This window comes from Mustelus asterias, chromosome 24 (assembly GCF_964213995.1).
Source record: "Mustelus asterias chromosome 24, sMusAst1.hap1.1, whole genome shotgun sequence".
Taxonomy (NCBI): domain Eukaryota; kingdom Metazoa; phylum Chordata; class Chondrichthyes; order Carcharhiniformes; family Triakidae; genus Mustelus; species Mustelus asterias.
The window spans coordinates 2,073,639-2,085,938 of record NC_135824.1 but is presented as its reverse complement, the minus strand read 5'-3'; the positions used below and the strand labels follow the sequence as shown (position 1 = coordinate 2,085,938).

The 12,300-nt window shown below is 48.0% G+C and overlaps 1 protein-coding gene across 1 annotated transcript in view; it reads left to right on the top strand.

Annotated features, from left to right (window-relative positions):
• Positions 1-12,300, top strand: part of megf11 (multiple EGF-like-domains 11) — a 270,326-nt gene that overhangs the window by 178,343 nt on the left and 79,683 nt on the right. The window lies entirely within an intron of this gene.

The window sequence follows — 12,300 nt, the reverse complement described above, 5'->3', positions numbered from 1 at the left end:
TTCCAGATTTTTATTGAATTCAAAATTTCACTATCTGCTACCATGGCAGGATTCGAACCCGGGTCCCCAGAGCATTACCCAGTGGCCCAGGGCTCCACACTACAGCGGACCCTAAAGTGGGGAGTGAGTGACTTGCTGACACTGGCTCCTAAAAACACTTCTCACTCCCCTGCACCTCTCTCCTCATTTCCTTGCCAACTCTTTATTGATTATTTCCTTCTCATTGAAGTCACATCATACTACGATGTTGTGGCCATTACGGAGACGTGGGTAGAACAAGGACAGGAATGGTTGTTGGACGTTCCGGGTGTAGAGGTTTCAGTAAGTGTAGGGAAGCTGGTAAAAGAGGTGGAGGAGTAGCATTGTTAATCAAGGAGAGTTTAACGGCTACGGAAAGGCACTTCGAGGGGATCTGCACACTGAGGTAATATGGGCTGAAGTTAGAAATAGGAAAGGAGCGGTCACGTTGTTCGGAGTTTACGATAGGCCCCCAAATAGTAATAGAGATGTGGAGGAAGAAATTGCTAAGCAGATTATGGATATGTGTGGGGGTCACAGGGTAGTTGTCATGGGGGACTTTAACTTTCCAAATATTGATTGGAACCTTTGTACGTCAAATAGTTCGAATGGGGCAGTTTTTGTGCAGTGTGTGCAGGAGGGTTTCCTGCCACAATATGTGGATAGGCCGACAAGAGGTGAGGCCACATTGGATTTGGTACTGGGAAATGAACCGGGCCAAGTGTTAGATTTGGTTGTGGGAGAGCACTTTGGAGATAGTGACCACAATTCGGTGTCTTTTGTTATTGCAATGGAGAGGGATAGGGCCGTACGGCAGGGCAAGTTTTACAATTGGAGGGGAGGTAATTATGATGCGATTAGGCAAGAACTGGGGGGCATAAGATGGGAACAGAAACTGTCAGGGAAAGGCACTCATGAAAAGTGGAACTTTTTCAAGGAACAAATACTGGGTATCCTTGATAGGTATGTCCCTGTCAGGCAGGGAGGAAATAGCCGAGTGAGGGAACCATGGTTCACGAAAGAAGTGGAATGTCTTGTGAAAAGGAAGAGGGAAGCTTATGTAGGGATGAGGAAACAAGGTTCAGATGGCTCGATTGAGGGTTACAAGTTAGCAAGGAATGAGCTGAAAAAGAGGCTTAGGAGAGCTAGGAGGGGACATGAGAAGTCCTTGGCGGGTCGGATCAAGGAAAACCCGAAGGCTTTTTATTCTTATGTGAGGAATAAAAGAATGACCAGGGTGAGGTTAGGGCCGGTCAAGGACAGTAGCGGGAACTTGTGTATGGAGTCAGTAGAGATAGGCGAGGTGATGAATGAATACTTTTCTTCAGTGTTCACCAAGGAGAGGGGCCATGTTTTTGAGGAAGAGAAGGTGTTACAGGCTAATAGGCTGGAGGAAATAGATGTTCGGAGGGAGGATGTACTGGCAGTTTTGAATAAACTGAAGGTCGATAAGTCCCCTGGGCCTGATGAAATATATCCTAGGATTCTTTGGGAGGCAAGGGATGAGATTGCAGAGCCTTTGGCTTTGATCTTTGGGTCCTCACTGTCCACGGAGATGGTGCCAGAGGACTGGAGAGTGGCGAATGTTGTTCCTCTGTTTAAGAAAGGGAATAGAAATGACCCTGGTAATTATAGACCGGTTAGTCTTACTTCGGTGGTTGGTAAATTGGGGCAAGTCGTACCTCACAAATTTGATAGAATTTTTTGAGGAGGTAACTAAGTGTGTTGATGAAGGTAGGGCAGTTGATGTCATTTACATGGATTTTAGTAAGGCGTTTGATAAGGTCCCCCATGGTCGGCTTATGATGAAAGTAAGGAGGTGTGGGATAGAGGGAAAGTTGGTCGATTGGATAGGTAACTGGCTATCTGATCGAAGAAAGAGGGTGGTGGTGGATGGAAAATTTTCGGATTGGAGGCAGGTTGCTAGTGGAGTGCCACAGGGATCAGTGCTTGGTCCTCTGCTCTTTGTGATTTTTATTAATGACTTAGAGGAGGGGGCTGAAGGGTGGATCAGTAAATTTGCTGATGACACCAAGATTGGTGGAGTAGTGGATGAGGTGGAGGGCTGTTGTAGGCTGCAAAGAGACATAGATAGGATGCAAAGCTGGGCTGAAAAATGGCAAATGGAGTTTAACCCTGATAAATGTGAGGTGATTCATTTTGGTAGGGCTAATTTAAATGTGGATTACAGGGTCAAAGGTAGGGTTCTGAAAACTGTGGAGGAACAGAGAGATCTTGGGGTCCATATCCACAGATCTCTAAAGGTTGCCACTCAAGTGGATAGAGCTGTGAAGAAGGCCTATAGTGTGTTAGCTTTTATTAACAGGGGGTTGGAGGTTAAGAGCCGTGGGATTATGCTGCAACTGTACAGGACCTTGGTGAGACCACATTTGGAATACTGTGTGCAGTTCTGGTCACCTCACTATAAGAAGGATGTGTAAGCGCTGGAAAGAGTGCAAAGGAGATTTACCAGGATGCTGCCTGGTTTGGAGGGTAGGTCTTATGAGGAAAGGTTGAGGGAGCTAGGGCTGTTCTCTCTGGAGCAGAGGAGGCTGAGGGGAGACTTAATAGAGGTTTATAAAATGATGAAGGGGATAGAGTGAACGTTCAAAGACTATTTCCTCGGGTGGATGGAGCTATTACAAGGGGGCATAACTATAGGGTTCGTGGTGGGAGATATAGGAAGGACATCAGAGGTAGGTTCTTTACGCAGAGAGTGGTTGGGGTGTGGAATGGACTGCCTGCAGTGATAGTGGAGTCAGACACTTTAGGAATATTTAAGCGGTTATTGGATAGGCACATGGAGCACACCAGGATGATAGGGAGTGGGATAGCTTGATCTTGGTTTCAGATAAAGCTCGGCACAACATCGTGGGCCGAAGGGCCTGTTCTGTGCTGTACTGTTCTATGTTCTATACCCAATACACCATTTGATTGGTTAGTGATGGTGGTTAACCCTGCCTCCGATTGGTCTGTATCTCCACCTGAAAGCTTCCCATTGGCTCATTCCTGTGAGAAGCTGTGTCAAGGCTCCAGCTGCTGTGTGGGGAATTTGTGGAGGGAGATTGTACAGAGTTCACCCCTTTCCACTCTGCTGCTTATTCACTTGAACCCAAGTGATTAGCATATGCTTCTATGTTAATCAGTGTGTGTCTATATATAGGGTCTCTCTATATAGGGTCTACATATGGAGGGTTCTCAGTGAGACCAGTAGATGTGTACAGAGGGTGGTGGGTGTCTGGAACTTGCTGCTAGTGAACTAGTGGAAGCAGATACGATAATGACTTTTAAGGGGCATCTTGACAAATACATAAATAGGATGGGAATAGAGGGATATGGTCCCCGGACGGGTGGGGGTTTTAGTTCAGATGGGCAGCATGGCTGTACAGGATTGGAGGGCCGAAGGGCCTGTTCCTGTGCTGTACTTTTCTTTATTCTTTGTTTGTCGTAAGAATGGTGTTTGTTGTAAGAATGGGGTTTATTGGCTCAAGAGTTACACTTACTGCAGAAGGTTTAGTGGTTCTTTCCCAATGTATCCACACCTCACTCAATCAGGAACAGGATATTTAAAAGATAATTCTGCTTTCTAATCGCTCCTGCTGATTTCAGACCTCTCCACCAGGAATGAATCCTACTGGATAACTGTGTCCTGCTGGACTGCCTTGGGAGATCCCACTGCCCCCAACTGTTTTGCACTCACTGCTCATCTCCCGCTCAGTTTAGCAGAACGCTGGTAGCTGTGTTCACAATGCTCTTCCTATTGGTGGAACCTACATGTCTCTACCAATGGGAGGTAGATGTGGTTAAAGGTTTCTAAAAGGCCGGACCCGCCAGATCCAAAGCATTGGGTTGTGTGAATCTTGCTGGGTCTGCCTGCTCCTCAGTATTACCATCCTTTTGTTCTGTAACGCAGCAATGACTGGTTGGAGTCACCAGTGCTACATTCAAGGCACAATGCAATTCATGGCCCCACAAGATCCAGGCTGACAAGAAAAGGCTTTGCCCTTGATCTTGGGCTTGATCTTCGCCAAAGAGCGGTGAATACTGTACTCGCTGCTAGCTGGAGATCTGGGAAAAAATGTTGAGTTGTCAAACAGCTGCACTTTAATCTTGTACTCGGTGCTATGTTGCAAGTTAAGTGTTGTGTATTCCCAGTGTACGCTTCCCAATGTATCTGCGTGTGATTGTGAATAAGTGACTGATTGGTGTGGGATGTGACCGGATGAACCAGTCCAAAAATAAAACCACAAATGAGCTAGTTGCATATTGTTAAACTTTTTATACACTTTAGTTTACAAGTCTAAATGAGAAGACTAGGACAGTCAACCCAGCCACGGACTGACAATTCACTCATCTAAATATTGTAAAGATATGGGAGGGATTTTTCTATTTGTTAAAATCTTCATTGCCCCAGAAGTTGGTGTTTTTAATCAACCTTCTCCCCAGGCTGTGGAGGCCGGGTCATTGAGTGTCTTTAAGACAGAAATAGATAGATTCTTGATTAATAAGGGGATCGGGGTTATGGGGAAAAGGCAGGAGAATGGGGATGAGAAAAAAATCAGCCATGATTGAATGGCGGAGCAGACTCGATGGGCCGAGTGGCCTAATTCTGCTCCTATGTCTTATGGTTTTACATTTACCCTGAGCTGTCAATGTAGCACCCAATTCAAATTCAAAAATTAACCAAACTTCAGAAGTTTAACTTATTATAAATACCATCCTTCCTTTCTATCCTGGACATTTTCGGTCCATTGGTAATTTATTATTCTTAATTGTGGATCTTTAGGAGGATATAAAGTGCTCTGCCACACTCGAGATATTTAACCGGGATAGATCCTCAGAAACTGGTTGTTGCCAACTAAATTGTTCTATTGGTCGGAGTTGCAAGTATTGCAGGAAGGGATGGTCCCAGGAGGGGCTGGGGAGGGGGGATGGTCCCAGGAGGGGCTGGGGAGGGGGGATGGTCCCAGGAGGGCCAGGGGAGGGGGGATGGTCCCAGGAGGGGCTGGGGAGGGGGGATGGTACCAGGAGGGGCTGGGGAGGGGGGATGGTACCAGGAGGGGCGATGGTCCCGGGATGGGCAGGGGAGGGGGGATGGTCCCAGGCGGGGCTGGGGAGGGGGGATGGTACCAGGAGGGGCGATGGTCCCGGGATGGGCAGGGGAGGGGGGATGGTCCCATGAGGGGCTGGGGAGGGGGGATGGTCCCGGGATAGGCAGGGGAGGGGGGATGGTCCCGGGATGGGCAGGGGAGGGGGGATGGTCCCGGAAGGGGCTGGGGGCAGGAATGGTTCCGGGAAGCGGGATGGTACCGGGAAGGGGGATGGTCCCGGGAAGGGGGATGGTCTCGGGAGGGGGGGGGGTGGTGGATCTGGGAGGGGGGGGTGGTGGATCTGGGAGGGGGGGTGGTGGATCGGGGGAGGGGGGGTGGTGGATCGGGGGAGGGGGGGGTGGTGGATCGGGGGAGGGGGGGTGGTGGATCGGGGGAGGGGGGGTGGTGGATCGGGGGAGGGGGGGTGGTGGATCGGGGGAGGGGGGGTGGTGGATCGGGGGAGGGGGGGTGGTGGATCGGGGGAGGGGGGGGTGGTGGATCGGGGGAGGGGGGGTGGTGGATCGGGGGAGGGGGGGTGGTGGATCGGGGGAGGGGGGGTGGTGGATCGGGGGAGGGGGGGTGGTGGATCGGGGGAGGGGGGGTGGTGGATCGGGGGAGGGGGGGTGGTGGATCGGGGGAGGGGGGGTGGTGGATCGGGGGAGGGGGGGTGGTGGATCGGGGGAGGGGGGGTGGTGGATCGGGGGAGGGGGGGTGGTGGATCGGGGGAGGGGGGGTGGTGGATCGGGGGAGGGGGGGTGGTGGATCGGGGAGGGGGGGTGGTGGATCGGGGAGGGGGGGGTGGGTCGGGGAGGGGGGGGTGGGTCGGGGAGGGGGGGGTGGATCGGGGAGGGGGGGTTGGATCGGGGAGGGGGGGGTGGATCGGGGGGGTGGGGGTGGATCGGGGGGGTGGGGGTGGATCGTGGGGGTGGATCGGGGGGGTGGGGGGGGTAGGGGAGTTTGTTGCGGGAGGGGGAGGGAGGTTGTTCCAGGAAGGGGGGGGGGGGGGGGGGTGGTCCTGGGAGGGGCTGCTGGTTCCAGAGGGGAGGAGGGGATGAAGCAGAGCACTGGGCCTCACTCTCTGTAAATCCCCCACAGTTCAAAGCCTTTCCAGCGCGCTGAGTAACTGGGTGATTAAAAACTACATTTGGAGTCGAAATGACGAACACCAACAGGAGAGGTAATCTTGGTGGACAAAGATTTGTGGCAGCCTTTCACTAAAACTGCAGAATTGCCAATTATTGTGGCTGATAAACATAATAGCGGCTTCTCTTATTCACATCTGTAGATGGGGAAAGCAGCTCAGGTCACTGGGAAAAATGTAGCCCACGCAATTGTATTTTTAATTCTAACAAGTTTATTTATTTTGAAATCCTGCACACAGCTGCCTGCTGCTACTGTCGGTGTGTTTATCTCCTGCTGCTCCCTGATCTGGACTTGCTCAGTGCTGCTCCTGGGGTTCAGCTTCTCTCACTTGGTGCCACCAGATTTGCTTTCTCCCACTGCAATGCAATGCAAACACACCAGCTTTCCTTCCCCCCCATCATCATTCACTTCGTTAATTTGTATTTTACTTACAATTTTTAGACAAATTCAGGTTTCTGTCTCTTGAATCCAGTTAGAATTTATTCCTAAAAGAATTGTGCAAGTCTTATGATGAACAGGATCCGTCTTAATGCCACCTTCAGAATAAACTCATAACCTCAGTGAATGATGCTGCTATTACAGTGTTTGAGCGTCTGCTCCCAGTTCCTTCAGCGGAATGGTTGTGATCCGAACTCTCTGCCGAGGAGAAGCTAATTGGAGGCCGCATGGAGAGAGAGGAACATTGATTAGGGAATCTGACAGTCTCCCCCGCGGTTAGTTAAAGGGCAGCATTGGTAAAGGATTGCACGCCTTCTCAAGCCAGATGGTGGTATGTGGCTTGGATAAGGGATTCCTCCTGTGGATGTTGCCTCTGTATAGAGAGTGATCAAGCTCTTCCTATGAACGGCAGAAGGTTTGTTCAGGGGTAGTTTATGCATTGGAATAGACATTAATTAAGATGATAATTAACATCATCAGCATGCAGTGTTACACAGAGAAAAATTACTATTGAATAACAAACCTCATGACACATCATGTAATGGAATCGGAGCAGCAGAACAAATTCTGCCACGCATCCTCGCATACGTCCTTTTTGAGCTTGATTCCCTTTCTCTTACTTGAGATATGCGTACGTGGCATTTAATGATTACAGGTATTAAGCCATTAAGTGCTGTGTCAGCCAGAGCAACACATTGAATGCTTGCTGCAGTCAGTGCGATATCTTGCATTCGGTGCGCAGTTAATTGACGGGATTTTTTCGCACACGCTTTCGGGATTACCTCAAAATGCGACATCCTGCAGAAAGACAGATGCATAAAAAGGCATCAATTTGTTGGAATTAGCCGAGGCGCAATCAAGGGTGAATTTTCAAATTCTCCCGCTTGACATCTGTGAAAGAGGCAGAGAAAGTGGAAATGTGGCACCTTTTCTCAGAGTTTGCACTGCTTTCTTGTTGAAAATTGTTACAACCCGGAGAATGCCACAAAAAACCCAGCCCATTATTGGTAAAAGGTTCCCATCAGCAAGATTGGGACAGGAATATATTTTTTTTAAAAGATGGACACTGTAAAATTTCACAGTCAAGGATACAGGTGGGTGTAAAGGATAGTGTGACAGTAAGGGTGAGTAAGATAAATCACATCCTGATTTCAGATATGCTTCAACGGTTAATGATCCATTAAGGTGGAGATGAAGGTTGGTTTAATAACAGGGCAGCAGGGTGGCACAGTGGTTAGCACTGCTGCCTCACATCCTGGTTCAATTCCGGCCTTGGGTCACTGTCTGTGTGGAGTTTGCACGTTCTCCCCGTGTCTGCGTGGGTTTCCTCCGGGTGCTCCAGTTTCCTCCCACAGTCCAAAGATGTGCGGGTTAGGCTGATTGACCACGCAAAATTGCCGCTTAATGTCAGGGGGGTTAACAGGGTAAATACATGGGGCTACAGGGATAGGGCCTGGGTGGGATTTTGTTGGTGCAGGTGCAGTGGGCTGAATGGCCTCCTTCTGTACTGTGGGGATTCTATGACATTGGGTGTCAGGAATGGTCTCAGATTAACAAGCGCACTGTGATCATTCAAATGCTTCCTCCATTTTAACTAAACTGACTCATTCACTCTGTCAGCCTTAAAGTAAGGTAAAGTTTATTTATTAGTCACAAGTAGGCTTACATTAACACTGCAATGAAGGTACTGTGAAAATCCCTGAGTCGCTACAGTCCGGCGCCTGTTTGGGTACACTGAGGGAGAATTTAGCACACACATCTTTGGACTATGGGAGGAAACCCACGCAAACATGGGGAGAATGTGCAAACTCCACACAGACAGTGACCCAAACCAGGAATTGAACCCGGGTCCCTGGTGCTGAGGCAGCAGTGCTGGCCACTGTGCCACCGTGCCGCCCTGTGCCACCTTCACTCGGTGGCTGCCTAATCTGAAAATTGTGACTTCAACATCCATTTCAATTGAGAGCCGTTTGTCAGTCCACCAATGGACACAAAATATACCATTGTTCTAATCAGAGAACAGCAGGAATACTGGCGCTAGTATCCTAGTCATCATTTATTCTTCAAACAACACTACTAGAAAAACAGCTTACCTGGTCATTTATCTTATTGCTGTTCGTGGAAACCTGTTGTGTGTAAATTAGCTCCCACAATTTCCATATTACAACAGTGACTACAGTAACTCCTAGGATATTGGTATAAATGCTATTTCTGCTTTGTTGACAGGCCTATTTTAACTGATTCCCAAGTCAGTTTTATATCTGTTTCACTCACTTCTTCATATTCTCTCAGAATTAGGGACACAAGGTGGAATGATTTAAACTATCAGATATAAAGATTTGAGATTAACACATTATTTTAAATTGAAATATGTGGGCAGATAGAGAACACTTACTGCATTATAGAGAACACGGAATAGACTAATGTTTAAGTGACCAAACTCTTGAAGAATTGGGTTCGAATTCAGTGGCAGTTTTTTCACTGATGTGTGAAATTTAAATGTGATGAATCCAAGGTGAGCTATTTATATTCCATATTAATGACTGAGACAAAGGGACAGAACAATGTATCCAAGTGTGCTGACAATGCAAAATTAAGTGGGAATATAAGCTGTGAGGTGGACACAAAGAGGCTGCAAAGTGATACGGGCAGGTTAGAACGATGCAGCCAAGGTTCACTGGATTGGTTCCTGGGATGAGAAGAGGCTGCAGATTTTGGCCGATCCTCTCTGGCATTCAGAAGAAGGAGACATTGAAACATAAAAAATTCTGAAGGGGCTTGACAGGGAAGACACTGGGTTGTTTCCTTGGCCTGGGGAATCTCAAACACTGGTGCAGCCTCAGGATAAGGAGTCGACCATTTAGAACCAGGATTAGGAGAAATTTCTGCATCCAAAGGATTGCAAATCTTTAGAATTGTCTACCTTACAGGGTTGTGGAGGCTCCATCCACTGAGTATATTTAGGACTCTGCCTCTCGAGCCTGCTCCGCCATTCAATACGATCATTGCTGATCTCATTCTCAGTCTCATTTCTACCTTTCTGCCCACTCCCACAACCCTTCATCCAGCTACTAATTCAAAACATATCTACCTCCTCCTTAAATTGATTCAGTGTTCCAGCATCCGCTGCACTCTGAAGTAGAGAATTCCAAAGATTCACGACCCTTCAAATAAAGAGCCCACATTATTGGTCCACCAAACCTTGTGTCTGACCAATATTGTAACAGCCAATAAAAGAAGAGTGTGACAATGGGTGGGTAGGATGTTCCACTTCTGTTCCAGCGGTGCTGCCCATCATTGGCAAGGAAGATCCTGCCACTGTCAACGGGGTTTCCCGTTGCTCGCACCCTCTGCTGCCTGGGAACATGCCTGTCCCGCCAATGGGAATGGCCGGAAAATCTCACCCGGGGTGTGGGCAGGAAGTAGAGGTAGAAGATCAGCCAAGCTAGTGTTGAATGGTGGACATGACAAGAGGGGCTGAAGGTCTGCCTTTTGGACAGATTTCTACACAATGTAAAGGAATGGAGCACATTTCAATTTCTGACGGTCAATGTTAACTGTCCCACATCAAATATAATCTGCACCAGTGAATCCCTCTACTCTGCTCCAATGCTACATATTGACCCAACCACAGAGACAGGCTGAGATCTTTAGCTTGCAGTCGGACGCAGAGTTGTGCTATCATTGCCTCCCCTAAAGCAGGCTCATGTCTTCCCACATTTTCAGTCCTTTGTGACCAATAATGATTGGATAATTTCATTTCCACCAATCTCGATTAGATTTCAACCCCAGGTCAAATCAGAAAGTAAAGTAAAGTTTATTTATTAGCGTCACAAATAAGGTTTACATTAACACTGCAATGAAGGTACTGTGAAAATCTCGCCACACTCCGGTGCCTGTTTGGGCCAATGCACCCCAACCAGTACGTCTCTCAGACTGAGAGAGGAAACTGGAGCACCCGGAGGAAACCCACACAGACGCGGGAAGAACGTGCAAACTCCACACAGACAGTGACCCAAGCCGGGAATTGAACCCGGGTCCCTGGCGCTGTGAGGCAGCAGTGCTAACCACCGTGCTGCCCAATCATGTCCACGTTATTGTTCTACAAAATCCACAGTGCCTCTAATTAGTGTGTTCTTGAGCAGCTAACGGACACGATGCTGAAATATGCTGATTGCAATGCGTTTCTTTCCTTTGTACTGAAATGTTCCATGGTTCCTAACCTGAAGCTAGCCCTGGGGTAGAAGGTGTAACACAGTAAGAAGTCTCACAACACCAGGTTAAAGTCCAACAGGTTTATTTGGTAGCAAATACCAAAGGTGTAAGACAGGCTCACTCCAGAAAACTAATGCAAAATGAAAATTGCATTCAGAAGGCAAAGTGGAGCAGATAGAGTGTGGTGGCTCCAGCCAATATAAATAACTGTCTATGTGATTGACATGGCATTAATTGGAGAGGTAATCTTATAAAACAGTGTAATTCATTTATTAATGAACTCTTTGGACAATCATTTCTTAAACAAAGGTCGGGTGGCCATCCACTTATAAAACCTGCTGCCTATTCAACTGTGCTACTAACGACAAGAAGACTTACAAGATTAGACCAGCATGACTCACTCTCCGATTTTCTTGCCATCCCTACGGGAGAATAGCTGTCCTTTGCTCAGCAGTTCACTGTGATGACATCACATCAATGTGTTTATTCTGGATTCAGAAACTGAGCCTGGGTCACGGCTGCTCACATCACAACTCAAAGCCACCCCTCCAACATACAAAACTCTGGAGGGGTTTGACAGGGTAGACACTGGGGGGTTTGTTTCCTTGGCCTGGGGAATCTTGAACACGGGTGCAGGCTCAGGATAAGGAGTCGGCCATTTAGAACCAGGATTAGGAGAATAAACTTCCTCCCCCGAGTCCCACACACATACAGCAAAGCCTACCTTCCCTTCCATTGGGCCAGTGATGTTGGGCTTAGTGTGACGAATGTGGTATTGTTCTAAATGTCTTTTTGCTATTTTTGTAATCTCTAGCCTTATCTGCTGGTGCTCTGTGTTTGTACAGTATGTCCCTCCCCCACATGCTCTGATTATTAATTCCCTTATTGCTATCTTGATATCTGGCTTTGTCTTCTCTCTCTAATTTATCACGTCTTCCCTCACTTGATCCTTTGCCTCCACTATTTAGTTTAGAGTCCTCTCTACTGCCCTAGTTATATGACTGACCAGAATAGTCCAGCACGGTGTAGTTGAAGACTGCCCCAACAGTACAGCTGCCTCTTTCCCAGTACTAGTACTGATGATCATTCAGTGAAATCTATTTCGCCCAAACCATTCTTTGAGCCATGCATTCAACACCCTGATCTGATTTATCCTCTGCCAATTTGCTTGTGGCTCAGCTAATCACCTGGAGACGATTATCTTTGAGGTTCTGCTTTCTAATTTAACCCCGAGTTGCTAAAAATTGCTGAGCAAAATCCTACTTTCCCAGTCCTACCTGTGTCATTAGTACCTATTTGAACCACAACAATTGGATTCTCTCTTTGTAATGCAAGTTCCTCTCTAACCCAGAGCAGGTGTCCTGAACGCTGGCACCAGGCAGGCAATACAGCCTTC